The sequence below is a fragment of the Pteropus medius genome, unplaced genomic scaffold (genome assembly GCF_902729225.1).
Source record: "Pteropus medius unplaced genomic scaffold, Ma_sr-lr_union100, whole genome shotgun sequence".
NCBI classification, from domain to species: Eukaryota; Metazoa; Chordata; class Mammalia; order Chiroptera; family Pteropodidae; genus Pteropus; species Pteropus medius.
The window spans coordinates 5,240,727-5,265,956 of record NW_024354886.1 but is presented as its reverse complement, the minus strand read 5'-3'; the positions used below and the strand labels follow the sequence as shown (position 1 = coordinate 5,265,956).

At 42.6% G+C, this 25,230-nt stretch overlaps 1 protein-coding gene and 1 pseudogene across 4 annotated transcripts in view; one reads left to right on the top strand and one right to left on the bottom strand.

The window, feature by feature from the left end:
- PACSIN1 (protein kinase C and casein kinase substrate in neurons 1) overlaps positions 1–25,230 on the top strand; it is a 78,395-nt gene that overhangs the window by 1,060 nt on the left and 52,105 nt on the right. The window contains exons 1-2 of one of the 4 annotated variants that reach the window (XM_039856160.1): positions 23,984–23,998; positions 24,380–24,535. The exons of 1 other annotated variant lie outside the window; for it this stretch is intronic. The gene's annotated coding sequence lies outside the window, so the exon portion shown is untranslated. Of the gene's footprint in view, positions 1–23,930; positions 23,999–24,055; positions 24,175–24,379; positions 24,536–25,230 lie in introns of those variants that run through there. 2 more of the 4 variants (XM_039856159.1, XM_039856162.1) reach the window with 2 other exon arrangements.
- On the bottom strand, positions 17,639–18,141 carry LOC120597612 (60S ribosomal protein L21-like; annotated as a pseudogene).

The window sequence follows — 25,230 nt, the reverse complement described above, 5'->3', positions numbered from 1 at the left end:
ATTTTGTGGCAATCGTACCTATGAGACACACTGGTGAAAATACCCAGGATAATTTTAGATAAAGAGCTCAGAATTTGTCCTGTGGGAGAGAACTAAGTTAAATTAGGTAAGAGAATTATCTAAGACCCTTTGAGGATCTGAGATCACCCGGAGAGGGTGTGGAGTGAGAGGAGAATTAGGAGGGACTCTGTGGCACTTCCCAGCTCACTCTAGGGTGGTGTTCCTGTGGTTACCTCCATATCTGGATGGAGCGGCCTTATGGTCAGGGACCATGAATTTCTTCTCTCTTAGTATCCTCTCCAGCAGTTAGCACAACGTCTCACACATGTTAGGTATACTTAATAAATGTTTCAGGAATAAATGTTTCAGGAGAGCAGAATAGAGGTTACTGAGTAAGGAAGGAGGATGAAGAATAATACCCTCTGACAACTATGAAAGACTTCTCGGATGACAGTGCATTCTTGGGTTTGCTGAATTCCATTCAGCTGTTAGGCACTGAGCACCTGGCACTGGGCCAGGTGGTGGGGCAAGAGTGGGGGCAGGAACACACGTGGTTCCCACACCAAGCAACAAATACCTCTCTTATGTGCTGCAAGCTGTGAAGAAAATGATCAGGGTGTGGTGACAGAGTAGTGGGGAGTGCGAAGGTAACATTTCAGCTGAAACCTATAGAAGAGTCAAGCTTGGGCTGAGAACAGGCTAGAGGGACAATTCCTGAGAAAGGCTTTATTGCAGGGGAGGGCTTGAACAGAAAGGCAGACAGCGTGGCTAGGACATGGTTAACAAGGTGAACCTGGACAGGCACAGTACCTCAGGAAGGAGTTAGAATTTTATTCAAAGTGCAGTAAAAAGCCACAAAAAGATTTCAAGCAGTAGTGACAGGATCAGATGTATATTTTAAAAAGATTACCTTTATAAACACCAACCCAATTTTACCACTCCCACTTTATACTGTGCATGAAGTATAGGTATATCACCTGCCATGTGACACACACACACACACATACACAAAACAAAACAAAAACTGAGGTTTAGAGAAATAGATGTGTCTTTCCCAAGGTCACAGAGGTAAGAAATGATGGATCTGGATTCTGACTGCAGAGCCTTCAGGCTTCCCCACTGCCTTAGGCTTCCCCTCTGCAATAGGTCTTCTTGTAGGAACCAAAGTCAGGGGTAGGGAGCCAGAGCCTAGAACAGGAGTAGTGAGAGGAGGGGATCCAGCTCTCCTGGGGTTTGGTCACATCCCTGCTGCCCAATCCCTTGGGTGGCTTTTAAAAATCCATTCATCCAAGCCACACCCCAGATCCCTTAAGTCAGATACTGGGGGTAGGGGGGTGGGGCAGATATTTTGCTTTTTCATTTTTCTTGATGTGTAATATATAGCCAGTAAAAGTACACAACTCATAAGGTTACAACTCAGTGTATTTTTATGTGTGTGTGTAAATCCACGTTAATCCAGATGTAGAGACAGAACATGACCAATGCCCCAGAAGTCTCCCTTTCCAGTCAATGCCCACTCCCACTTCCAGGAACACACAGTTCTGACTGATGTCATCACAGTATGTATTTGTTTGTGTCTGGCTACCTGCTTCATTAAGTCTGTGAGAATCCATGTCATAGGCATCAGTCTGTTTCTTACTTTTTTGTTGCTGAGTGGAATTCCATTGTATAGATATACCACAATTTGTTTATCCATTTATCAGTTGATGGACATCTAAGTTGTTTTTAATGTTTGGCTATTATAAATACAGCTGCTAAGAGTGTTTTCTGGTGGACATGGTGTACAGAGAAAGAAAGATAACCATAGTTAGGTTCCCTCTCACTAACTTCCAAGGGAAGAAACTCAGCACCTCTCCCCTTGAGTAACCATGTGCCCAGGAAGCCTGTGCAGGCTCCCATTACCTGGCAGTGTGCCATTATTGTTTAACCTGTGTATAAAAGGTGCCACTGCCATGCGAGGGGGTGCCGAGCCCTTGCTGGATAACCCAGCCGCCCTGCGAGACGGGCTGTGCCTTTGTTGGAATAAAGAGCCATGTCGCAGTTGCCTTCGGCTCCCCACATTTTCTTCCAACTGCCCGAGTCTCAAGTCTCATACTCCTTAGCTCAGAACTGCGAATCTGCAGCAACACACATGGCTATTGAGCAGCTGCAGTTTCTAAGGCAACTATCGTTGAGAACCACTGTTAAGGAGAAAAACACAGTCCCAAAATGGCATCACTTGTGCTAAAAGCCCATGATACTGAACTTAGATTTAATGTTACCTAATTGCAGTTTCAGCCTCTCTCAGCTGTGGAACTTTAAACCTACCCTAGTGAGGTAATCTGACTGATAAGACCCCTGCCTTCCCCTAAAGGAGAGTGCTTTTGCCTGAAATAATCCACTCTTAACTTCTTAGTCCCACCCTCTTTCTGTCTATAAAAGTCTTTCATTTCATACAATTCCTTTTAGTTGCTAGATGAGATGCTGCCCAATTCTCGAATTGCTTAATAAAGCCAATTATATCCCTAAATTTACTCTGTTGAATTTTTTTTTTTAACACCACTGACTTTGAGGAATCTATAAACTCCTGAGGGTCACTGCTGAAATGGAAGGCAGGTCCTAGGTCCCCAGGGACTCCTGAGAGTGCTCCCAGGTTGGAAATGGGTAAACTATAGCTTATAAAGATTTTTTAATTGCAGTTGCTTTCTGTTTGAGGTTGCAGAACTTTTAATAAAATCTAATCCCATCTGATCTCAGAAGCTAAGCAGGGTTGGACCTGGTTAGTACTTAGATGGGAGACCACCTAGGAAGACCAGCTGCTGTAGGGTGTTAAAAAAAAAAAAATCTAGTACAGCAGGAATGGGGAAGGGGGAGGGGTGGTGAAGAGACCTAGGGACCTCCTATGATCGGCACAGTGGCTTCTCTTTCTGAGGCTCTAAGAACAGGGTGGAGGGCACCATTTCATAGCCCAGGTAGGGTGATGCAGTAGCTATAACATACAGTAAACCAGACATTCCTCAAGAGGCACACAAGCCTCACCTCTCCACATGCCTCCCTTCGCCACATCTAGAATAGCTTCCTATTCTTGTCACATGTCACCCCCTCCCACTCCTGAAGAAACCTCCTCAAAAGAACCATCTGTGCTATGAATTTTCATTTTTAGCTCCATGGCATATGTGAGTTTGTAATAAGTAGGTAGATGGCTGCTGGTACATTCCTGGACACACACACACACACACACACACACACACGTCACCCACATCTGGCACCGTGGAGCTGAAGGTATAATTTTCTAATGAAGCCTGACCATCTCCTCCACATGGCAAACTATGCCGTGGACAACTTCTCCCTCATTGACTGCCACCTCTTTTGCTGTCATTGTTTGGGGCAGCTCTTCTGACCTCACCTGCCTAGAGCAGCGGTGATTATCTTCCTGAATTATTCAATAATGAGTAGGGTTGAGACAAAAACAGCAGATATTTCAGGGACCGCCACGTGTTTACAGCCTGTTCGATCTGTTGCCTTGTGTCCCTGCTCTTGATGATGCTATAGAGATGATCCACACTGCTGTCAAGGTCTGGTTTTTATCCATTGTCACCTGTAAACCTCTGAGCATCTCTAATACTCTCGTTTTCTTTTTAATTGCCTAACTGCATCTTCAAGTACCCATTTCACAGCTGGAAGGTTTGGAATGTCACATCCATGAAAGCAAGAATTTCTGCCCATGGTGTTCATGGCAGGGGCCCCAAGCAGTGTCTGGCACACAGGAGGGGCTCAGTAAAGATTCCTTAAGGAAATGAATGAAGCCTATGGTGCATTTTGGTTTTGAAACTCCTACCTCAATGTCCTCTTTCTATGGAGCCTCCTTCCTCAGCACAGTCCACCAGGACAAGCAAGGTAGCCACACTCCCCTCTGGAGAGTTTCCCCTCCCATACCTCTCAGAGCCTCTCTTTACCTCTGCAGTCAAGAGCACAGACTCAGGAGCTACACAGCCTGCTGCAAAACTCGCTTCTGCCACTTCATGGTTGTGGGGCGTTGGGCCAATCTTTCAGCCTTTCTGTACCTCAGTTTCCCCATCTCTTCACTAGAAATAACGATAGTATCCACTTCATGGAGTTGTGGGGAAGATTCAAAGAATTCATCCAAGTGATATGTTTGGAGCAATGCCTTGCACATGGCAAGTGCTCCAGAAATGTTAATTATGAATATTACTTTAAATTTCTTCATTTTTTTCCATTTCATTATAAAATAAAATCAAATTCAAGAAACCACAGAAAATAAAGGTATAACAGTGAATTTTTATAAGTCAGATGCCCTTGTAACCACCACCAGTGTTAAGAACTAGAACTTTAGAACTTCGCTATGCCCCCCAGGTCCCTCCTTGCTCCATCCCAAGTGCAGCCCCTGGCTCTCTCCAAATGTGCCCACCATCCTGACTCATAGCACTCACTTCCATGGAGTGTTACCACCCACGAGTGCATCTCTAGACCAGGATTCAGTCCTGCTCATTTAAAAAATCAACCTTACTGAGGTATAATTTACATTGAAGAAAATTTTAAGCATCCAATTTGATGAGTTTTGACACTCATGTAACCACCAATCATGATATAAGAACATTTCCATCACCCCAAAAATTCCTTTATGCTCCTTTACACTCCACTCCTCCATCACCCCTGGGCCCAGGCAACCACCGATCTACTTTCTGTCACAATAGATTACATTTCCTTTTTCTAAATTTCAGATAAATGTAATCATGTGGTATAATCTTTTTTTGTGAATAGTTTCTTTTCACTCAGTTTAATGGTTTTGAAATTCATCCATGTTGCAGTCTGCACCAGTATTTCTTTCTTTTTGTTGCTGTGTAGTATTCCATTAAATGAATATATCAAATGTGTTCATGCATCCTTTTTTTTGATGGACATTTAGGTCGTTATCAATTTTGGGCTATCACAAATAAATCTGCTATGAACATTGGTGTTCAGGTTTTGGTATGGACATATGCTTTCATTCTCTTGGGTAAATAACCAGAAGTGGAATTGCTAGGTTGTATAGAAGGTGCATGTTAAAATTGATATGAAACTGTCAAACTGTTTTCCAAAGTGGCTACACAACTTTATGTTCCCATTAACAATATCTGAGAGTTCCAGTTACTTTGTGTCCTTGTTAGCATTTAGAATTATCAGAGCTTTTTTAAAATCAGGTGTTTTTTGTTTTTTACCCATACTGACAGGCATATAGTGATGTCTAAATATAGTTTTAACTTGCAAATCCTTAATAACCAATAATGTTAAGTATCTTTTCATGTACTTGTTGGCCATTCATATATTTTTAATTTCTTTAAAATAAATAAATAATTAAAAAATTTTCAATTATAGTTGACATTCAATATTGTATTAATTTCAGTACACCAAACTTGTTAGACATTTGTATAACTTACAAAGTGATCCCCGCAATAAGGGTAGTACCCACCTGGCCCCGTACATAGTTATTACAATATTATTGACTCTATTCCCTATGCTGTACTTTACATCCCTGTAACTATTTTGTAACTGCCAATTTGTACTTCTTAATCCCTTAATTCTTTTCACTCAGCCTCAATCTCCCACCCATCTGGCAACCATCAGCTTGTTCTCTGTATCTATGAGTTTATTTGTTTTGTTTGTTCATTTTATTGTTGTTTTTTAGATTCCACATATAAGTGAAATCATGTGGTATTTGTATTTCTCTGTCTGACTTATTTCACTTATCATAATACCCTCTAGGTCCATCCATATTGTTGCAAATGGCAATATTTCAATCTTTTTGATAATCGAGTAACATTCCATTGTATACATAAGTTCCACCTCTTTACTCAGTTGTCTATTGATGGGCACTTAGGTCGCTTCCATACCTTGGCTATTGTAAATAATTTTGCAATGAACGTAGGGATGCCTATATCTTTTCGAATTAGTATTTTGGATTTCTTTGGATAAATACCCACAAGTGAGATTGCTGGGTCATATAATGTTTATATTTTTAATCTTTTGAGGAACCTCCATACTGTTTTCCACAGTGGCTGCACCAATTTCCATTCCTTCCAATAGCGCCTAAGAGTTCCTGTTCTCATCCTTGCCAACACTTGTTTGTTGATTTACTGATGATAGCCATTGTGACAGGTGTGAGGTGATAGCTCATTGTGGTTTTAATCTGCATTTCTTTGATGATTAGTGACGTTGAGAATCTTTCTGTATGTCTATTGGCCATCTGTATGTCCTCTTTGGTGAAATGCCTGTTCACGTCCTCTGCTCATTTTTAATTGAATTTGTGTGTGTGTGTGTGTGTGTGTGTGTGTGTGTGTGAAGTTGTATGAATTCTTTATATATTTTGAATGGTAACACCTTATTGGTTGTCATTGGCCAATATCTTCCCCCATTCAGTCGGTTGTCTTTTCATTTTGTTGATGGTTTCCTTTGCTGTGCTGTAGTTCCATTTGTGTACTTTTTTCTTTTGTTTCCCTTGCCTGAGGAGACATATCCAAAAAATTGCTAAGAGTGATGTCAAAGAGTTTACTGCCTGTGTCTTCTTCCAGGAGTTTTTATGGTTTCAGGTCTTACATTTAAGTCTTTAATCAATTTTGAGTTTATTTTTGTATATGGTGTAAGAAAGTGGTCTCGTTTCATTTTTGGCATGTATCTGTCCAGTTTTCCCAACCCCATTTATTGAAGAGACCGTCTTTACTCCATTGTTTATTCTTGCCTCCTCTGTCATAGATTAAATGACCATATAGGCGTGGGTTTATTTCTGGGCTCTCCTATTCTGTTTAGTTGATCCACGTGTCTGTTTTAATGCCAGTACCATGCTGTTTTGATTACTATAGCTTTGTAGTATAGTTTAATATCAAATAGCGTGATACTTCCAACCTCGTTCTTTTTTCTCAAGATCGCATTGGCTATTTGGGGTCTTTTGTGATTCTGTGTAAATTTTAGGATTATCATCTCCCCTCCCAACTTTATTGAGATATGATTGACAAATAAACATTTCATATATTTGTTTTGATATCTTTTTTTCTAAAAAATATCTTTTCAAATCTTTTGCCCAGTTAAAAATTTTAAATTATGGTAAAAGATACATACCATAAAATTTACTATCTTAACCATTTTTAAGTGTATAGTCAATATTTTGCCATTTTTAAAACAATCATTTTTCTTCTTACTATTGAGTTGTAGAAGTTTTTCATAGAATCATTATACCAGTCCTTTTTTCAGATATATGTATTATGAATATTTTCTCCTAGATATGGTTTGTCTTTTCATTTTCTGAACAGTACCTTTTGAAGACCAGATGTTTTAAATTAATTAATTAATTAATTAATGTTCTAATCTATTAATTTATAATGATCCATGCTTTTTGTGTCCTGAGAAATTCTTCCTTCGTCTACCCCAGGGTCACAAGGATATCTTTCTATTTTCCTTTAGAAGTTTTTAAGTTTTAACTTTTACACTTACACTTATAATCCATTTCAAATTAAATTTTGTGTATGGTGTAAGAGAAGAATTGAGATTCTTTTCGTTTCAAATGGATATATAGTTCTTCCAGCATCATGTGTTGAAAAGACTATTGTTTTCCACATTGAATTACCTTGGCACCTTTGTTGAAAATCAATAGACCACAAATTTGTGGGTCTACTTCTCAACTCTCTTTCTCTTCCATTGATATATAGGTCAATCCTTATGCCAATATTATACTTTCTTGATACTGTAGCTTTATAGAAAGTACTGATATCAGGTAGTGTAAGTCTTCCAGCTTTGTTATTCTTTTTAAAAAATTGCTTTGGCTTGCTCATTAAATTTTTTTTGATAAATGTTATAAAAGACAAGAAAAATTTACATATTGAAGGAGACTAAGAAGAAATAACAATGAAAAGCAACGTGGGATCCTAGATTCGATTCTGGAAACAAAAAGGGACATTAGTGAAAAATTCATGAAATTAAAGTAACATCTGTAGTTTAATTAATAATATTGTACCAATGTTAACTTCCTATTCTTGGTTATGTAGATATTAGCATTAAGGAAAGCAAGGTGAAGGATATAAAGAAACTTTATGTACTATTCTTGAAACTTTTCCCCACATCTAAAATTATTTCAAAATAATTTTCATTTCAAAATAGTAAATTTTAAAAAATGTACAAATATTGATTGTAACAAAAGTACCTCTCTGGAATGGTGATAGTTGAGGAGGGTGTGGGGAGAGGAGCATGGGGTATATCAGAACTCTACCTTTTGCTCAATTTTGCTATAAACCTAAAACTGCTCTGAAAAACAAGATCTATTAAAAAGAAAAAAGAAAAAAAGCACAAATAAAAAAGAATGAGATAAGATTAAAAAAAACATAATATGTCTTTTAAAAAATATTTTTTCCTGGCTTTGTTGAAATATAATAGGCAATTAGTTGCTCATATTTACATTGTACAATTCAATGAGATGTGTTTTTTTTTTCAATTATAGTTGGCATACAATAATATACCAGTGTCAGTTGTATAGCCTAGTAATCAGAGATCCACATAACTTGCAAAGCGGTCACCCCACTAAATCTAGTACCCCATCCCCCCTTACATATTTTATTATTAATCGTCTTCCCCATGCTACACTCTACATCTCCATGTCTGTTCTGCAGCTATCCATTCGTACCTCTTAATCCCTTTGACTTTTTTCCTACCCCCAATCCCCCTCCCATCTAGTAACCCTCAAAATAGTCTCTGTATCTATGAGTTTATTACTGCTTTTGTTGTTGTCATTTATTCGTTTTTAGATTCCACATATACATGAAATCATGCGATATTTGTCTTTCTCCATCCAACCCATTTCATTCAGCGCAATATCCTTTAGGTCCATCAAGGCAATATCTTTCTCCATCCTCTTCCTTTTAGTCTGCGTGTGTCTTTTAATCTAAGTGAGTCTCTTGTAGGTGGCATATGTAGGGGTCTTGTTTTCTTATCCATTCAGCTGCTCTATCTTTTGGTTGGAGCACTTCATTCTTTTCCATTTGAGGTACTTGTTGATAGGAATGTAGTTATTACCATTCTTTATTCCCGTTTTTGATACATATTTTTTCTTCTTAAAAAGTCTTTCCAACATTTCCTGTAATACAGGCTTGGTGGTGATAAATTCTTTTAGCTTATTTTTGTCTGAGAAGCTCTTTATCTGTCCTTTGAATCTAAATGATAGCTTTGCTGGATAAAGTATTCTCGATGTAGATCCTGGATTTTCATCATATCGAATATTTTTTGCCAAGCCCTTCTGTCCTGCATAGCTTATTTTGAGAAATCAGTTGCCAGTCTTATGGGTGCTCCCTTGTAGGTAACTAACTGCTTTTCTCTCGCTGCTTTTAAGATTCTCTCTTTGTATTTAACCGTTGGCATTTTAATTATGATGTGTCTTGGTGTGTCTTTGGGTTCATCTTTTATGAGACTCTATGAGCTTCCTGGGGTTTTAAGTGTATTTCCTTCACCAGGTGAGGGAAGTTTTCCATCATCATTTCTTCAAATAGCTCTTCAACTTCTTGTTTTCCTTCAGGTACCCTATGATACAATTACTTTTACATTTAATAGTGTTCCATAGACTCCTTAAATTATTATCATAGCCTTGGTTTCTTTTTTCTTGTTGTTCTGATTGAGTGTCCTTGGCTTCCCCATCTTCTATATCAGTGGTTCGATCCTCTTCTTTATCTACTCTGTTTTTTCTATCTAATATACTCTTCATCTCAGATAATGTGTTCTTCATTTCTGATTGATTCTCTTTTATAATTTCCATTTCCATTTTTATGTTTTTTATCTCTTTGTTAAAGTTTTCACCAAGTTTATCTACTCTTCCCCTAAGTTCATTGAGCATCTTTATAACCAGTGTTTTGAACTCTGCCTTTGTTAGATTGCTTGACTCCATTATTTCTGGTTCTCTTTTCTGTTCTGTCATATGGTTTCTGCTTCTTTGTCTTCCCATTTTGGCTGCCTTTCTGTGTCTGTTTCTATGTATTAAACAAAGCTCTTAAGATTCCTGGTCTTATTAGCACAGCTTTGTGTAGTAGGTGTCCAGTGGCACAGTCCTGAGAGGGGTCCAGCTGCAGGCCAAATTTAGCCCAAGCCTCTACCCCTCCAGGGCCCCCTGCTAAGATTCAGCAAGCAATCCACAGATGCTGTGCTTATAGTTGCCTCAAAAGGCCATACCAGAGACCGAGGCCAGCTGCCACTAGTGTGAGTCTTGGCTCTGCTCAGCAAGGAGCACCTGACTCGTGGAGGATACACCTGCATGTGGCTTCGGTGGGGCCTAGAGTTGGGCGAGGCAGGGTTTCAGTGAATCCTCTGGGCGGAGCAACCTCTGTTATCCAGTTTGATGACCATTTGAGCTATGGCAGTGCTGCTTCAGCACACTGGGAAGCGGGAGGGCTCAACAGAGAAACAATGGATACCTTGGGCACTTTTGTCTGGGAGAGAGCCTTGCCTCTGGCTCTCACTCCGACAACTCAGTGTACCCCTGTAAGTCCCTGGTGCCCCCTGTGCAGCCAACCGGGCGCTGGTGCTCAGAGTAAGGAGGTCCGTGGACCGTGAAAGTCCACTTGTGGTCTTGGCTCCTTTAAGAGGCATTTGCAGCTGCTGCCACAGCCTCCGTCCTGCTCAGCTGCTGGGCACCAAGCAACCTCACGTCCTTGCCCCGTCCTACCCTCTGCTGTTGCAGAGTGATTTCTTAGTTCTCTCCCTAGTCATATGGCTTATTAATCTAGATCCCAAGCAGTTTTCCTTGCTGTTTGCTCCTTGTTTCCATCACAACTTTGATTTGGTCACCAGAGGGATGAACAGAGCCTCTATCATCTACACCATTTTTTTTCTCCTCCAATATGTCTTTTTTTTTTTTTCTTTTGCAGGTATTTCCTCCCAATTAATTTATTGTGGTAAAATACATATAACATAAAATTTACTATCTTAACCATTTTTAAGTGTGCAGTTCAATGGTAGTAAGAACATTTATATTGTGCGACTATCACTACCATCCATCTGCACAGCTATTTTCATCTTACAAAACTGAAACCCTGTACCCATTAAACACTAACTCCCCATTTCCCCCATCCACAGCCCCTGGCAACCACCATTCTACTTTCTGTCTTTATGTTTTTGACTAAGTACCCCCATTTAAGTAAAATAATACACTATTTGTCTTCCTGGGCTGGTTTATTTCACTTAGTATAATGTCCTCAAGGTTTATCTTTGTGTAACACACACACAAACAAGGCACAAATAAAAAGAATGTTGGGGAAAAACTTGACATGTCTTTTAAATCTCTTTTAATCTATAGATTCTTCCTCTGCATTCATTTTTCTATGCTGTGTAACAAATTATCACAAATTTAGTGGGTTAAAACAACAAATATTTATTACTTCACAGCTTCCATGGGTTAAAAGGTTGAGCCAGGTTCTCTGCTCAGGGTCTTGTAGGCTGCGGTTAAGGTGTTTAGTGGGCTACTTTCTCATCTGGAGGCTTGACTGGGGAATAATCCACTTTTCAGTTCATTCAGGTTGTTGGTAGAGCTCATTTCCATGTGGCTGCATAACTGAGGGCCCCAGATGTTTGCCAGCTGTTGCTTGAAGATGCCTTGGGTTCTAGAAGCTGTCCGAACTTTCTTGCCCTCTCCATAGGATGTGACGGCATGGCCGTTTTCTTATTTAAGACTAGTAGGAGAGTCTCTCCCTCCAGTTTAAGATGGAGTCTTCTATGACAAATGTAGACATGAAAGTGACATCCATCATTTTGCCATATTCTAGCATCTAGGAGCAAGATAAGGTCACACCCACACTCGAGGAAGGGATTATACAAGGGCAGACTCATTGGGGATTACTTACGGTTTCTTGGCCACATTCTCCACTCTTTTTTTTCTTTACTTTTAATTTTTTGAAGTACGTGAGCGGTTTGGCCTGTCGAGTCTCCCACAGTCTGGATTTTGCTGATTGCACACACAGTGCAGTTCAACATGTTCCTCTGTCCCCTGTGTTTCTGGCAAACTGGCAGCTAAACCCAGAGGATCAATCACACTCTGGTAGAATCCCTTTGGGAACATTTCAGAATGGGGTGTGGTCTCCCCTCAGGAGGCATACGATGTCCAACTACATCTCTTTTTGTGATATTAGTAGCCATTGATGGTCAATGCCTACATCAGTTAAATGATGATATTCTAATTCTACTATTTCATCTGTCAGTTACAATACTTTTATAAAAAGATGCTTCCCCTCATCTAAGTTGCACTGTGGTACAGTTCATATAGGGAAGGCAGGACAAATGCTTGATTCATTTCTTTCATTTACCAGTTCCCAAGATAATAATAAATTGGTTCCCTATCAAGCTGACAAATTGTTTTTAATAGCATTATGAATTCATGAATTTAAACCTGTTTTATTGATTTGAGTTCATTGCAATTCTTATTCTTATTAAAGCTCACATGGTCTAGTGGGAGCCTCTTCAAATGGGTTCCTGAGTCCTTTTGACATGACCCTATTAGTCTTCAAGAGCTTCCTGCTGGCTGTTATGTCAAGGCAGTCCAGGCTCATCTTGTACCTTGTGCCTTCCTGCTCCAGACATGAAACCAGGTAGTCCTCCAAGAGGCCCGGATTTTTTTTCATAGACCATGATGTTTCGAGGCCACAATCTGGGCTATAGGGATGCTCATTGCTGTTGGGTCAATCATGGTTTCTAGACTTTTTGGTGGACAGAACTAGGAAATTTATATATACATAAATTTTGTGTGAGCTCATCTAATATGAGGAAAAGAGGGGATGCTGGAGCTGAGAGGCAATAAATTCAAAACTGGCACACCCACTTTTTTCTTTTCTTCAGTTCTGTTGTCCCTATTCTGGAGCTCAATTTCATTCTGTGACCAACAATTTCTCCCCAGTGAGGGGTTCTGTCTCCATAAGGCAGGGAGCCTTCTAAGAAGAGCTAGACTGTTCCAGCCCCTTCAAGCCCCTTGCACTAGCCACACTCCAGTGTTGGCTGCTCTTCTCAAATTGGTCATGGTGCTTTTCCATGAATATCTGTGGCTTATTTTGGGGTTCTCCTATTTTCAAATACTATTTCTGTTGCTTCTCTCGCATCTTCCCCCACAGACGCGAGTCTTGTAGCTGTCTGAAATATTTCCTCATCCACTCATATTTCAGGCTTCATGGAGACAGCTTGTCACCAGTTGTGTTGTAAACGTTGTCAGTATTTTTTCGTGATGGCTAGCATCACTCACTCAGCTGGTGGCTGGGCTAGGCTGGAAAGTCCAAAAGGCCTCACTGGGCATTTCTCCACGTGGCCTCTCTTTCCCCACATAGTGGCTCGGCATTTAGTCATCTAAGCTTCTCTAAAGCATGGTGGTGGCTTGTCCTACTGCATTCTGTTGAACAAAGCAAGTCACCAGACCTGCCCAGATTCAAACGGTAGCGGGGAAGACAGATTCCATCTTCTGATGGGAGGAAAAGCAGGTGTGTGTAGGGACAGGAATAGATGCGGCCACCTTCGGAGATCCCAACTCAGGCTTGTCTGACCCAGTGCCCAAGCAGGTACCATTCTCCACCCTTAGGAAACTCGCCTGGGGCATACTGAAGCCTGTCTTAGTCACTGTCACTGAGGGGTGGGGTGGGGGTGAAAGGGATGAGTGGTTCTTGGTCTCCACAGTATCCATCCAGGTATGGAATTTCCACCTGGGACTCTGTGAAACCTGGGGATGGGTGGGGCCGGCACCCTGGAAAGGAAAGGAATTAGCTCTCATCATTCCTCTCCGCCCTGTCACTCATAGGCCCTCTGAGGGCTGGCAGGACATATGGCCCTGCCAGTGGTAAGTCAAGCTGGGAGCCCTGCCAGGAAGGGCCAGATGGAGCAGGAGGAAGGCAAAAATCAGCCTCAGTGGCCGGCGCCATAAATAATACTCCCGGGCGTAGGCAGCAGCTCTGTAGGCCCGTTTCTACAGCGTTGGAGAATCAAATGCTGTGCCCCCTCCCTCGCCTCTGGCCTGAAAGTCTCAAACCTCAAGCAGCCTGGCACAATAGCTCCTTGCAGCCTGCAGGGAAGGACAGCTGAAGGAGAAGCTGTATAATTTGACGTTTCAGCGCCGCTCCAAAAGTCGTTATTTTTTTCCTACCTTGCTGTTCTCTGTGTGTGGGGCTGAGTCTCATGGCTGAGCGTAAAGACAAGACACCGCCTGGATCCCTGGCATTCTGATGGACAAAAGGGCAGGGCATTTTCCCTTCTGATGCCTCAGCTTTTTTTCTGGGGCTGGCTGGGAGTGAAAGCAAGGCTGATGCCATATGGCAGTTCCACTTTCTCAGCAATAGAAGCAAATTTTTCTAAATTGGAAAGCCGGCCATCAGCCTTTCCGACTGTCTTTTGTGCCTGATTTTTTCCCTTCAAGGTGATTTGACTTTCTGCCTCAGGTCAAATTCCACATGGTGAAACTTTCATCCTTAAGAAGCAGAAACAAGGAGTTTCACCTGCCAGAACTCCCCAGATATCTTTGCTGTCAGGCTGAGGGTGAGCCACGGGTGACAGGAGGAGCAGGGGGTGCACAGATGAGTGAGGCTGAGCACGGAGCCCCTGTGAGCTGTGCAGGCTGAGCGCTCTGGGCTGCTGTCATCTCCTGGGGGTTGTTCTTCCCATACTTGGTGTCATGGAGTTTTTTTTGAATTGGGAAACATCTTAGAGCTCTGATTCTCAAAGTGTAGCCCAGGGAATCACCTGGGAGCTTTAAAAAATATCAGGTTCAAAATCAAAACCACAAGATACCGCCCTACACCCATTAGGATGGCTGCAGTAAAAAAAAAAAAAAAAAAGACAAGTGTTGGCAAGGATGTGCGGAGAAACTGGAACCTTAGTTGCACTGTTGGTGAGAATGGCAAATAGTTGCAGCCACTATAGAAAGCAGTATGGAGGTCTCAACAAAAAAAAAAAAAAATAGAGCTACCATGTGATCCAGCAATTCCACTTCTGGATATCTACCCAAAAGAATTGAAAGCAGAGTTTCCTGTGTTCACTGTAGCACTACAGCCATAGACTGTTTAACGATGGGGATATGTTCTGAGAAATTTGTCCTTAGGCAATTTCATCGTTATATGAAAATCACAGAGTGCACTGATAAAACCTATTTAGTATCGCCTACTACACACCTAAAATATATGGTATAGCCTATTGCTCCTAGGCTGCAAACCTTTACAGCATGTTAGTATATATAAAAAAAAAACAAAACTCCACAAGATTAAATCAGGTGAAAATAATGCAATCAAGACATGCGTAAATGGGAGACACTGCTTGCTGTCAGTGTAACAGCATCTCTTTTATAGTAAACTTTTCTAAAATAACTATAAAAAGTATAGTAAATACATAAGCCGGTAACAGTCATTCATTATCATTATCAGGTATTATGTACTGTACATAATTGTACGTGCTATACTTTTATACAACTGGTGGCATAGCAGGTTTGTTTATACCAGCATCACCACAAACACGTGAGTTATGCGTTGCTCTGCAATGTTATGGTGATTATGACGTCACTAGGCAATAGGAATTTTTCAGCTTCATTATAATCTTATGGGACTGCCATCATATGTCATTATATGGCACACGACTTATTCGCAACAGCCAAGAGGCAGAAGCTACCCAAGTGTCCATCAAATGAATGTACAGAGAAAATGTGGCCCATACACACAATGAAATATTATGCAGCCTTAAAAAAGAAAGACATTTTGTCACATGCTACAAGATCGATGAAACTTAAGGACATACACTAAGTGAAAGAAGCTAGTCACAAAAAGATAAATACTGTATGATTTTGTTACTTATGTAAAGTACCGGAAGAAGTCAATTATAGAAAGTAGAATGGTGGCTGCAAAGGGCTAGGGAAGGGAGAGGAAAATTAGTATTTAATGAGTATAAAGTTTTAATTTTGCAAGATGAAAAAGTTCTAGAGATCTGTTACACAATAATATAAATTTACTTAACACTACTGTACACTTAAAAATAGTTAAGATGGTAAATATAATGTTATGCATGGTTTTTAACCATTATTTTTTTTTTAAAGGGAGCTTATTTCCATTTGGAAATGCAAACAATTGACCAAAAAAAAAAAAAAAAAAGCCAGATTCCTGCGCTTTGCCAGACATCCAGATTCATAATCCCTACAGAGGAGGCTTAGGAAGCTGCCTTTTAAACAAGCGCTCAGGTAATTCTTAAATCCAATAATGATTCTCATCTTAGATGTTGTGATTAAGAAAACAGGCTCTGAAACCAAACAGCTTGGCAATCAAAGTGACCCTAGAAAAACAACTTGTCCTCTCTGTGCCTTAGTTTTCTCATCTGTGTAATGGGGAGGCTAATAGCCCCTCATAGATAGGAATGTTGTTAAAGATTGAATTAGTTAACAATCAAAAACATTCGATCCACGTATATACTATGATTATCAAAATCAAGAGCCTCTTTTTGTCCAAGGGGAGCTAAGGCCCAGAGAAGAGAGGCGCCTTGTCTAAGCTCATTCCTCAATGTGGTGCCAGAGCCAGGAGAAGGACCCTGCTCACAGGCCACCATACATGGCTCACCTGCCACTATGCTATACTGTGCCTCAGTCCTTGAGTGCCTGGCCAGGAGACTGGTTCACTGCACTGACAGACTGGAGAAATTGCAGCCCTTCCCTGAACACGTGTGCCTTTCCCCAGGATGCCTCCAGGTTAACCTGGCATTATTTCATTTCCCTGGCAGATAGAGCGAGGGTTGCTTTAGGCAAGACATGAACACTAGATGTGTGGTTGGAGGTCGCATGGGTGTATTGACTGGGAGCTGTCTGCCTCTATCATCGACCCCAAGCCTTTGTGTGCCTGACATCTCTGGCTTCTGAGGATGTGACAGCACCAGCACAGAAGCATACAGAGCACAGCCTCTATGAGGGTGCCAGGTCCTATAGAAAAACTGTATGAACAAATGCAAACTAATGGCTTGGGTATAACACTAAGAACAGTAACAGATAAAGTAGGTTGCTTGTTTACTGAGTGCCTAGCTCTGTTACGGCTATTATCTCATTTTACGGATGATGAAATTAAGACACAAAGGATTTAACTAAATCACCCCAAGCCACACAGCTAGTAAAGTGAAAGTAGCCTGGCATTTTACTATCCTGAGTCTCAGTGTCCTCATCTGTAAGATGGGCATAATAGAAGCTACAAAACAAGGGGGCTACATTCAGAGGTGAAAATGGCCAGTCAATATTTGTTGTGTGAGTTTGCTGAAAGAAGCACAGACACTGAGGTCCCCATAATCCTTTTGGGGGAGTTCTGTGCAGAGTGGAGAGCAAGAAGACCTCTGTGGGGAGGCTACCTCCAAGATGGAGGAATGGGTTGGGCACAGGAGCACAATTGGCCCCTCAGGGTCTTGTGGGCCTGGGGCTCAGAACACAGGTCTGTGGTTGTCTTCTCTGGAGCCAGGTGCCAGCCAGCTTGGTGGCGCAGGTGTTGGAATGTGTTGAATTTGAATGAAAGTAACAGCTTTGAGGGATGGGACAAAGATTCCACCTGTCATTGAGCGTTTTCCACAGTCACCATTGTTGCTTTTTTTTCTTTAAATATTTCTTTGGAGGAAGGGACATCTACTCAATTAGGGGTTTCTAATTTTTTTTAAACCTATCATGCCATGAATTCATAGGAAATGGGCTCCAGCAGCACAGGTTCCTTTCCATTCATTCTCACAAAGTGCGCTTCTCTGGGTGGAACAGGCTGGTGCTTCAGTTGAACCCAGGCACCTTCCTCTTTGGCTTCCTTCTGTTTTTGATCATTTTCCTTCACACATTTCAGAAAGTGATCTCGGCTCTTAGAGTGCTTAATATGCTCAATATGTACACGAATTCTCTTGGCAAGAATCTTGCCCTTAACTGTTTGTTTACAACACTACCAACTGCATGCTGGGTAATATTGCAAACTTTTCCTGTTTTGCCATGGTAACATTTGTGGGGCATTCCTTTTCGAACAGTGCCCATTCCCTCGATGTCTATACTATCACGTTTCTTGTAGATTCGCATGTATGTGCCCAAAGGAAAAACTCCATGTTTTCTAAAAGGCCTGGAGAACATATAGCGAGTGCCTTTCCTCCTTCCCTTTGTGTTGGTCATTTTGGTGAATTACTGGAAGATGGAGGTTCAGGCTGAAAGACCACTGTTGCTTTTTTCTTCATTGGCGTTCAGCACCTGTGGGTGGAGCATGGTATGCTTTGAGGGGGCCTGGGTCCTCAATCCTGCCTTGGCTCGTTCAGCTGTGGGTGGGGCTGAAGGGACAGAGTTGGGTGAGGGGGACAGATAGGGCTCAGAGCCTCCGCGGCCAGCCCAGCTACCATTCCCTTGGACCTACTGCAGATTCAGCTGTCTGGGACAGGATCCCAGAGCTAGAGAGGAGTGAGAGAAGGGCAAGGGACTCTTCTTTCTGCAGAAAATGCCAAACTCTCTTTACTAGTAAAGATCCCGATTTTCCAGGAGAAAAATCTTTCCCTTTGGGAGGTTAATGTGCCTATACAAATAGCAGAGTAATCTCCTCCACTATTCGTGGAGCACTCACTATGTCCTCACATTATTGATAGTCCTGATGACACAGCAAAGTAACCACTGTTTGGGAAAGCTGAGCCCAGCTGTGTTCACTCTCACACAGCTATCCAGGAATGCCTGCGCCCAAGGCCTATAGGCTTTCCCTGGCCAGGCCAGGTGGCCTCAGAGAGGTAAGAAAAAGGGCTTCATGATAAACAGGTCCAGTGAGCTCAACAGTCTTTTTTACAGAAATAGAAAAACTCATCACAAAATTGATATGAAATCTCAAGTGACCCCAAATAGATGAAACAATCTTGAAAAAGAACAGAGTTAGAGATCACGTACTTACTGATTTCAAAACATCAAAGCAACAGTAGTCAAGACCGATGGAAGAGAAGAGAGAGCCCAGAAATAAACCCTTGTGTGTATAACCAAACAATTTTTGACAAGAATATCAAAACTACACAATGGGGGAAGGACAATCTTTTCAATAAACTGCATTGGGAAAACTGGATATCTACACACAAAAGAATGAAGTTGGACGTCTACCTAACACCATGAATAAAAATTAACTCAAAGTGGATCAAAGACTGAACCATAAGAGTTAAAACTAAAAAATTCATAGAAGAAAACATGGGAGAAAATCTTCATAATATTGGATTTGGCAGTGATTTCTTGGATGTAACACCAAAAGCGTAGACAACAAAAGAAAAAATAGATAAATTGGGCCACATCAAAATTTAAAACTTTTGTGCATCAGAGGATACTATCAATAGAATAGGAAATTATTTTGACTTTTTATTTTTCAAAATTTTAAACCGATATACAATTCACATTGCATAGTAAATTATGAGATAATTCACATAACACAAAATTTGCCATTTTAAAGCATACAATTTAGTAGCATTTAGTATATTCAGAATGTTGTACAATCATCACCATTATCTAATTCTAGAATATTCCATTGCCTCAAAAAGGAATCCCATATCCTATAGTAGTCACTCACCATTCACCCCTCCCCTCAGCCCCTGGCAACCACTAATCTACTCCCTGTCTCTATGGATTTGCCTGTTGACCCCATTTTCTAACATAAAATTTTAGTCAGATTTATTTCCATTATCAATTTTCATTGAGAAAATATTTTCTGAAGTGAATGGTATTAAGAAAGATAATTCTTTGAGCTATTTTTTATAGAATGCAGTAAAAATTTTCCAGTTTGGTTTTTACCTTGCTGATTTATTGTGATTGGGGTCAATTCTTTTCTAACAATTTTTTAAAATCCCATGTGATTTATTGACTTTGGGAGGGGGCGAGGAAAACACAAATTTCACTATTTAGAGTTCCTACAATTGTTGAGTTTTCTTTGTGGCCATATTTCTACCAAGTATAATTTCTTTGGTCAAATTTTGCAAATGTGAATTTTATCAAGAAGTTTTGATTCTTTCTTTGAGTTATTTATGTTGCTTTGATGATTTCTCAGGAACATTCACTGATGTCCCTTATGAAGAATGACCTGTTACTCTCTAACTCTTGAATCCCCTCTTACTTTTCATAACACTATCACTACCTGACATTTTATATTTATTTGTTTATCTGTTGCTTATCATCTCTCTTCCCACCAGGCTGTGAGTTCCTTGAGGGCAGAGATGTCTTGCTCATGGCTATATTCCCATCACCTAGAATAGTGCCTGAGACACAGTAGGCCCTCAATAAGTAGAATGAATGAAGAAATGAAGTGTGGCTTGGAGAGAACACTGATGGTCTGTGTTTGTCTTAGTCCATGAGTAAAATCATGAGGAACTGTATTAGAGAGAGAGAGAAATGATGCAGGATTCAGAAGGGTCCAAGGCTCAAATGATAGGGCCAAGCCATCCCACTCCACACTGAAGATGAGCCATGTTCCAAGAAGTGCCCAATTATGCCAGGGAGACAGATAACCAACAGAGCAGCCTCTGTTCCACTGTTTGATTTACAGATGTTACAAATGGTGATTTATGGCTTAGGTCCATAGGGCACATTGTCAGCATGACTGAAAATGGTGCTGATGGTGCTACCCAGAACTATCAGGGCAAAAGAGAGACCAAGAGAGACAAGGAGTTATAGTTCTTGACAACACTTGAGCCCAAACCTCATGATGTCTGTTGTGGCTAGAAACTGACATCCAGAAGCCTGCCCAGGTTCTCTGCCTTCTCTCTCTCCATTCTGTTCAATTGAACACTTACTGAACAACAGACCCACAGCCAAGAATGGGGCACAACGACGAGTTACCTCACTTTGAGTCCTCCATCCTGGTTATCCATTGCTGCATAACAAACCACCTCAAGCCTAGTGGCTTCTAACAACAATGCATTATTGCCTCTGCCAGTTTGGTGGGTTGACTCGGCTCAGCTGGGCGGTTTTCTCACTCGAATTCTCCTGTGCGTTTACAGCCAGATTGCTGCTGGGGTTGGAGTCATCTGAAGGTCTGACTGGGGTGGAAGTCTAGGAGGCTTTCTGTCTCACTGCTGCTGGTTGGTGCTGGCTGTCAACTAAGGCTGTCAACTAGAGCATGTGGCAGGAAGCAGAAGCTACCAGGTTGCCCAAGGGGTACACTGGGAACTATCACAGCATTGCTTCTGCTATATCCTATTGGTCAAAGTAGCCACTGGTCACAGATTGAAGGGAGGTGGGAGAATAGACCCCATTTCTTGGTCGGGAGGACCAGGTCACATGGCAGAAGAGCATGAGGATGGGAGATATCGTTTGGGCCATCTTTGGAAAATATACCCTTTCACAGCCTCAAAATACATCGAGGTGGGGTTCTGCCAAGATAAGCAAAGATTTACTACTTTTGCAGAACACTCTTGACTCTTCAAAGAGCTTTCATGCCCATGTTCATCAAAATACCTGTAAGGGACATGCACATGAGGTAGTACAGCAGGATGGGGCCAGACCACCTGGGTCTGCATCTAAACACCACTGCTTCCTTCCTGCATGTCTTGGGCAGGCTATTTCATCTCTCTGTGCCTCAGTGTTCTCATCTGTAAAATGGGGGAATAATAATAATGCCCGTTTCATAGCTTCGTTGTGAGAACTAGGTGAGGTATTGGCTGTGGGGCACTTGGAATACTGTCGAGGGTAGAACAAGTCTATGTGAGCAATGGTTATCATTATTACTCTCCCTCCTTTTATTTATTTTTACCTTTAAAATTTGTAATTTATTTTTAAAAATAGGTTATACATTTACATGGTTCGAATATTAAATAGGAATATGAGAGTCCACAGAGCAGAGTCTCCTTGCCCGATATCCAGCCTCCTGCTTTTCTTCCCCAGAGGAAACCACTCTTTCCAGGTCCTTGTGTCCTGCTGGAAATATCCTCTGCATTTACAAGCAAACATGGATATATATTCTTCTGCCACCTCTTTTTTAAAAATATATATGTACACACATGATAGTGACTATACCCATAGTTTTACACATTGCTTTTTCCCCTTAAAATTGATATTTGGTGATTGTTTCACCAAAACAGTTGGAAGGAAGAACCCAGGCTCTCAGACTCAAAATAGCACAATGGAGACTACAGGCTGGAGATGGTGCTTTGCAGCAGTGAGCCTCCTGGCAGTGCCTTTGCATAAACCTTGTTTTCTCTTTCAGGTGGGATTGGCTTTGGAGGAAGTAGAGGCTGAAACACAGCCCAGGATTGGAGAGGAACTAAGCCCTATAATTGATAAGACCTGGGGTCATGATCCAGGCCTGCCACTGACTCATGGGGCCCTTGGGCAAGTCACCCAAACTCTCTGGGCCTGGAAGGTGCTTGACACAATGGGGCTTCTCCAATTCCAATGCCAACTCAATCAATGCTTCCTTGACAAGTCTCATTTTCTCATTTAAAAAAGTAGGGGTAAAAGTAATACTAGGTGTGGTAAGAATCCAAAGAGACAATGTATGTGAAAGCCCACGGAAAACTAAAAAATCGACACACCATACAGATTCCCCTCCTTCCAGGTATTCATTTTGAGAATGACATTACAAATGATGAACTCCATCCACAACCACATCTTTGGTATAAAAGATTATTAGTGAGCCACACTTCTCTGTGGTTCAGGATACAGAAATTAAAAACCAAAACCAAAACACAAAATTTTTATTGCATGTTGAACTTGATGCCCAGTTTCTGCTTAGGTAGCCTGCCTGCAATTAAGGTACTGTGCCACTAGGGGCGATGATGTCAAGGTTACTAAGGCTTGTTGCACAGCAGGTACTCTTAAGAACCATCTCAAATGTCCTCCCCTTTTATACACTGAGAAGCCTCACCAAAGGACCACCGAGCCTGTTTCCTCATCTGTAAAATGGGGATAACAGTACAAAATGAGCTCATGTAAAATCCTCCTTACACAGTAAGACTCAGTATTCACTTCAGTATTTGCTTCTCTCCGGAGTAATTAAGAACATGGTTTTGGAATCAAACTGCTTGGATTTGAATTCCAGCTCTACTACTTATCAGCTGTGTGACCTTAGACAAATTACCTAACCTCTCTGGGCCTCAGGAAGGCATGCGGACTCTAGTTTGCCACAGATCTCTCCACTCCCTATTGTTTGCACCTGGGCTGGTCACACATTTATATTTCTTGCCTTCCTTCTCCGTCTCTCACCAGAGGCACTGAAATTCATGGCCCCAGTGACTCAGGGGAATGCCCAAGTGCAGTATTTATTCATTTGAGAAAACTGCTCTGAGCACTGACTGCATGTTAGGTGTAGAGCCTAGAGAAACTCAACACCTGAACAGGATAGCCAAGTGAGGGGCTTCTGGTCAAATTCAGTCCTCAGATGGCTGGGACCTGATCTTGCCACCCTGAACATCTTCACTTTCTTTCCCTAGCTTTGCTTTCCTACTTTATGCATCCCACTTTAAAATATGCTCTATATATTATTTATTATATTTAACATCTGTCTTCTGTCACAAAGGTGAACTATCTGAGGGCAGAAATTTAGTCTGTTTTGTACACTGCTGCAGCCCAGTCCCCTTATCAGTGTCCGGCACATAGCAGGCCTTCAATAGAGAGATGTTGAATGAATCATCAGTCCCTTGCATGTCTCTGCAGTGAAGCAAGTTGCCCTAGTCCCCCCTGCAGTGTCCAGTGACAAGGTAACATTCAGGGTTCAAGGCAAGAAGAGTGAAGGCTGTTGGGGGTCACAGAGAGCACCCCGGAGATGGCTTGGAGTCTGTCCTGGTGACAGCAGGTCCAGTTGGAACTAGGACAGGGAGGTTAGTGACTGACCTGTAGGGTCAAGGGACACTTCTGGGCAAAGTTGGGGTTGGGTGGGGTGGATTATTGGTGGGGGGGAGGCTGGCAGAGCACGCGCGCGCGCACCGCCCCCCCACCCCCAACACATACATATCTACCCTACACGCACCCGCACGTACCAGCAGACGCTGCATTAGGAGAGACCAGAAACCAACAGACAGGGCCGGAGGAATGTCCAAGGAGGTGGGGAAAGGGCAGAGGGGGGAGGGGAGCAACACTCTTGGGTCCACAGCGCGCCTGCAGGAGGGGCCCAGGAGAAGGGCGCAAAGGAGATGCTCCCTGCACCCTCTGCCGCAGACCCCTCTGCCCCGGGCTGAAGCACCCTCTGGAGAAAGACGCTGGCCCGGGGGCCGAGGGAGGTGCGTCCCCCACCCCCCGCCGCCAGCTCCAGCTAAGCGGGTTGCTGCCTCCTCAGCAACTGCGGCGCCTCCACCTGCGCAGGAACCGCGCCGCCCTGCGCCGCCCGCCATTGGCTCGCTAAAAATGCCTCTCTAATCTGCGCGCATCTGTGCACGTCCCCCTCCCCGCCTCCCCACCCAGCTCTGACCTTCCTCCTTCCCGCAGCCCGGGCGAGATCCCTGAGACGCGGTAGCGGCGGCGGCGGCGGGGGCAGCGCAACCTCCTCTTCCCCAAAGAAGTCGTCCCGGCTTGAGGCCGGGCCCCAGAAGCCCCGCTAGGCCCGGTGGCGCCGCCGATGGTGCTGAGCGCTCCTGCCCCCAGGTAGGGGGTCTGGCCCTTTGATAGAGGGTGTGGAGAGAGGGGGTCCAGTTACGGAGTGCATGTTGGAGGTGGGCGCAGAGACTGGCGTCTTCCCGGCGAGAGCACGAGGGAGGATTGGGTAGTTACCTGGAGAGAGGTGAGCGCATGGCCGAGGGTGCTTTGCAAGAGCTGGGGCTCGCGAGCGTCCCATAGGCAATGCCAGGATGCCCCTACTGTGGGCCCCTGGGAGAGGGAGCTGGCGGCAGAGGCCTTTACCCACGGGAAAACGCAGGAAATGGGTTCCTTGGGAAGCTGAGACCCGGGCCTCTGGGGTCCGAATGTCTGGCCTGGGACATTCAGGTACCAGCAGGAAGGGTGAGCTGTTGCCACCTTGGTGCATAGGCTGTTTATGGATCAGAGTGGGCTGGAGAGAAACACAGCAGCTGATGCTCCCTGTGCCCTGTCTGATTTACAATTAAAGATATTTTCTTCTGTCCTTCTGCCCCTTCCCTCACAGCTGGGTTAGCAGAGAGGAGAGAGAGAAGGAGGTAAAGCTAAATGGCCGGCAGATACAGCAGAAGCTGTGGTCTTCCTGACTCTACCCTCCTCTCCAGGCCACTTGCTGCCTGTCGGAACTCTTTCTCTCCCTTATTTTTGTGTTACAGGAGGCCATGAAAAGAATAAAAGGTCATTAGGGTGTAAGTGACACAGTGGCA